The 3,629-nt window shown below is 46.4% G+C and overlaps 1 pseudogene across 1 annotated transcript; it reads right to left on the bottom strand.

Moving 5' to 3' along the window:
* Positions 1-2,622: 2,622 nt before the first annotated feature.
* On the bottom strand, positions 2,623-3,001 carry LOC308520898 (chromobox protein homolog 1-like; annotated as a pseudogene). Its single transcript has one exon. The product of its transcript is annotated as a chromobox protein homolog 1-like (transcript).
* Positions 3,002-3,629: the final 628 nt, after the last annotated feature.

Raw genomic sequence — 3,629 nt, 5'->3', positions numbered from 1 at the left:
ATCTCCCTTCCTACCTCATCCCTCCCACCCCCAAATAATACAGCAGTAATAGCCAAAAACTATACACATGCTACGCTGTAAAAATGCGGTTAACACTATTGGGAAGAAGGCTGTGGGTTGTGGAGATGCTCTTTGAAGATCTACAGTATCTTTCTGCTCTCACACATACCCATTCTGCAAGTTTTATCCTTCATAGAAGGCCCTTCGCTTTTCTCAGCAAAGTGCAGAATGAATTGTCTTGAAACACTTCCCCTCCTTCCCCTCCACATGGATGGGTGTGCAAACTATACAGCATGGAACGGCTTCAAAGCACTTGGGCTGCTGTAGGGCACAGAAACTATACTGGCTCTTCAAAGGACATCTTCTCAAGCCACTTCTATGGTATCAAGACAAGTAGAACTCCTTCCCCTCCCCGCTTGAAACCCACAGTCAGATGTGACAGGGGCTGGTACTCAGGAGAGTTAATTCTTTTTTTTTTTAATTAAATCTTTATTGTTCAGATTATTACATTTGTTCCTCTTCCCCCCCCCCCATAACTCCCCTCCTCCCAGTTCCCGCCCCACCCTCCGCCCTCACTCCCCACCCACTGTCCTCATCCATAGGTGCACGATTTTTGTCCAGTCTCTTCCCGCATCTCCCACACCCCTTTCCCCCCCAAGAATAGTCAGTCCATTCCCTTTCTATGTCCCTGATTCTATTATAATCACCAGTTCATTCTGTTCATCAGATTATTTATTCACTTGATTCTTAGATTCACTTGTTGATAGATGCATATTTGTTGTTCATAATTTGTATCGTTACCTTTTTCTTCCTCTTCCTCTTCTTAAAGGATACCTTTCAGCATTTCATATAATCCTGGTTTGGTGGTGATGAACTCCTTTAGCTTTTCCTTATCTGTGAAGCACTTTATCTGACCTTCAATTCTGAATGATAGCTTTGCTGGATAAAGTAATCTTGGTTGTAGGTTCTTGGTATTCATCACTTTGAATATTTCTTGCCACTCCCTTCTGGCCTGCAAAGTTTCTGTTGAGAAATCAGCTGACAGTCGTATGGGTATTCCCTTGTAGGTAACTGAGTTTCTTTCTCTTGCTGTTTTTAAGATTCTCTCTTTATCTTTTGCTCTTGGCATTTTAATGATGATGTGTCTTGGTGTGGTCCTCTATGGATTCCTTTTGTTTGGGGTTCTCCGCGCTTCTTGGACCTATAAGTCCATTTCTTTCACCAGGTGGGGGAAGTTTTCTGTCATTATTTCTTCAAATAGGTTTTCAATATCTTGCTCTCTCTCATCTTCTGGCACCCTATAATTCTGATGTTGGTACGCTTGAAGCTGTCCCAGAGGCTCCTTACACTATCCTCGCATTTTTGGATTCTTTTTTCATTTTGCTTTTCCGGTTGGGTGTTTTTTGCTTCCTCGCATTTCAAATCATTGACTTGATTCTTGCGCTCCTCTGGTCTGCTCTCGGGAGTCTGTATAATATTCGTTATTTCAGTCCGTGTATGCTTAATTTCTAGTTGGTTCCCCAATATAACATCGAGGGTCTCATTAGTTTTCTTGTAGATCTCATTAAGTTTATCGGCGCCTTCTAAACAGTTCTTGAGAGACCTTAAAAGTGTGGTTCTGAACTCTATATCTTCCATTGACAATTTTGTCCTGTTTCTTTGTCTCCGCATTTTGTTATGCTTCCTTGGTGCACCCCCTAGTGGTCTTTGTGCGCAGTCTTATAGTTAAACCTTGATTGTTGTAGCTAATACCAGGGAGGGTTTGACCTCCAGTCCAAGTGGCTATAAGAATCAGCTGTGTCTGCAGTGAGAGAACTTCTGTCCTCTAGGGAGGTGCTAATCTAGCCCTTGCCTGAGGCTATCCGGCAAATGCCTCTGTGCAGGGCTTGGGCGGGGCGGGTCGCACAGGATCAACAGGGTGGGCCAGAGAGAGCAGTTATGGCGGCTCTCAGTCCTGTCCCCAGGGGCTCTGCCTCTCTGAGTCCCAGCACCCGCTGCAATCCTCGGAGAGAAAGCTGCACTCGCTCTGACCGAAACCAGGCAGTCCCGCTTCTCCCGCTTGAGTCTGGGTCCCTAAAGACTCGCCCAGATCTGGAGCTCAGAGTCTGCGACTCCCTCCCGATTGAAAACGCCAACCGCGCTCTCCGCCGCCAGCCCGCTCTGCACACTCCGCACCTCAGAATTTGACTTCAGCACTGCGCCTCCTCTGAGTGTCCGTATGCGTTTCTCTTTCCTCCTAGTTGTAGGACTTCCACTCAGCCAGTGTTCCTGTGGTTCTGGGTGATGTCCCTTCCGTTTTTGGTTTCACTTTTGAAGTAGTTTTCAAAGCAGCAAACTCCGGCGTTAACCTATGCCGCCATCTTGGTTCTCCCTCCAAATGTTCAATTTTGATTTGAATTTATTCACTTCAAAACTAAGTTACTATGTGCCTGGCATCATTTTAGACAGTTGATATATAGCAGTGAGCACAAGAAATAAAAGTCCTTTTTCTAATGGAGCTGCCATTCCTGGTGGTCGCCGCTCGCGTTGGGCTCCGGGTGTACAGAGAATCCAAAAAGGACCTGCTTGTAACAACCTGCGACCAGCTCCATTCAGTAGGACATGTGCCTCTTCTCAGGAGAGTTAATTCTTGTCATCTTTTTTGTCGTCATCCTCTGAGGGATAGGAATGCCACGGCAGCCTTTCCTCATAGAAGGATATGACGACCTGGGGGCACTTGACATTGGCTTTCTTGGCTGGGACCAGGTCAGCCTCATCAGAGTTTTTCCATTTCATCAGGAACATGAGCTCTCCATTGGAGTCTGTAGCTCCAATAATCAGTTCAGGCTCCAAACCCGGGCAAAGCCTCTAGGCTTTTCTGGTCTGAGAACTCCGTCCACTTGAGGAGGTACTGCACTTTGCCCTTTACCACTCGATGGTCGAGAACTTTTTCTACCATATATTCCTCTTCCTCCTCTTCTAGCACCTCCTCCACTTTTTTCTTGTTTTGTTTTTTCCCCATAGTGCCCACCAGTTTTCTGGTATAAAGGGTGACGCTGCTCAGAGAGCGCCCAAGAGCACGAGAGGAATCGGTACTGCGCTACCAGTACATCATGTCGGGGGGCGCGGTCGAGCCCCTCACTGAGGGCAGGCCCAAGCCAACGGCCCTCTCCTAAGCTGAACAAAAGAGCTTCTCACTCTGCGCTGCCCGCCCCCCGCACTGCCTGGGGGGATTAATTTCTGATTCAACAAATACTAGTTGAGCATCTAATATGTGCAAACCATGACACCAAGCTATATAAGGGGCTAAGAAAAATTTGTAAGCCATGAGCCCTGCTCTGAAATTACTTCTAGTCTAGCAGAGGCAATAAGACATAGACTTATCTGCTATAGACAGAAACTGCTGTAGTTCAGAGGATGGAGAGAACACATCAAACTGGGGCAACCGAGGAAAGCTTTCTAGAAAAGGTATTATTTCACAGGGACTCTGAACATATGGTGAAGCTTGGACATTCACAGCTAGGGGCAGCAGATATTTCTGTGGAGAAAAGCCACAACTTCGGGAAAACTTGAGGTGTGTTTAGAAGTGACCAGGAGCTTAGCTTGGTTGGAGAGATGGGTTTGGAAAAGGATGTAAAGTTCAGGAGGTA

This window comes from Myotis nattereri, assembly GCF_964212035.1.
Source record: "Myotis nattereri genome assembly, chromosome: 6".
In the NCBI taxonomy this organism is placed as follows: domain Eukaryota; kingdom Metazoa; phylum Chordata; class Mammalia; order Chiroptera; family Vespertilionidae; genus Myotis; species Myotis nattereri.
Note: the sequence above shows the minus strand (reverse complement) of the source record. Positions and strands in the feature narration are given on the sequence as shown.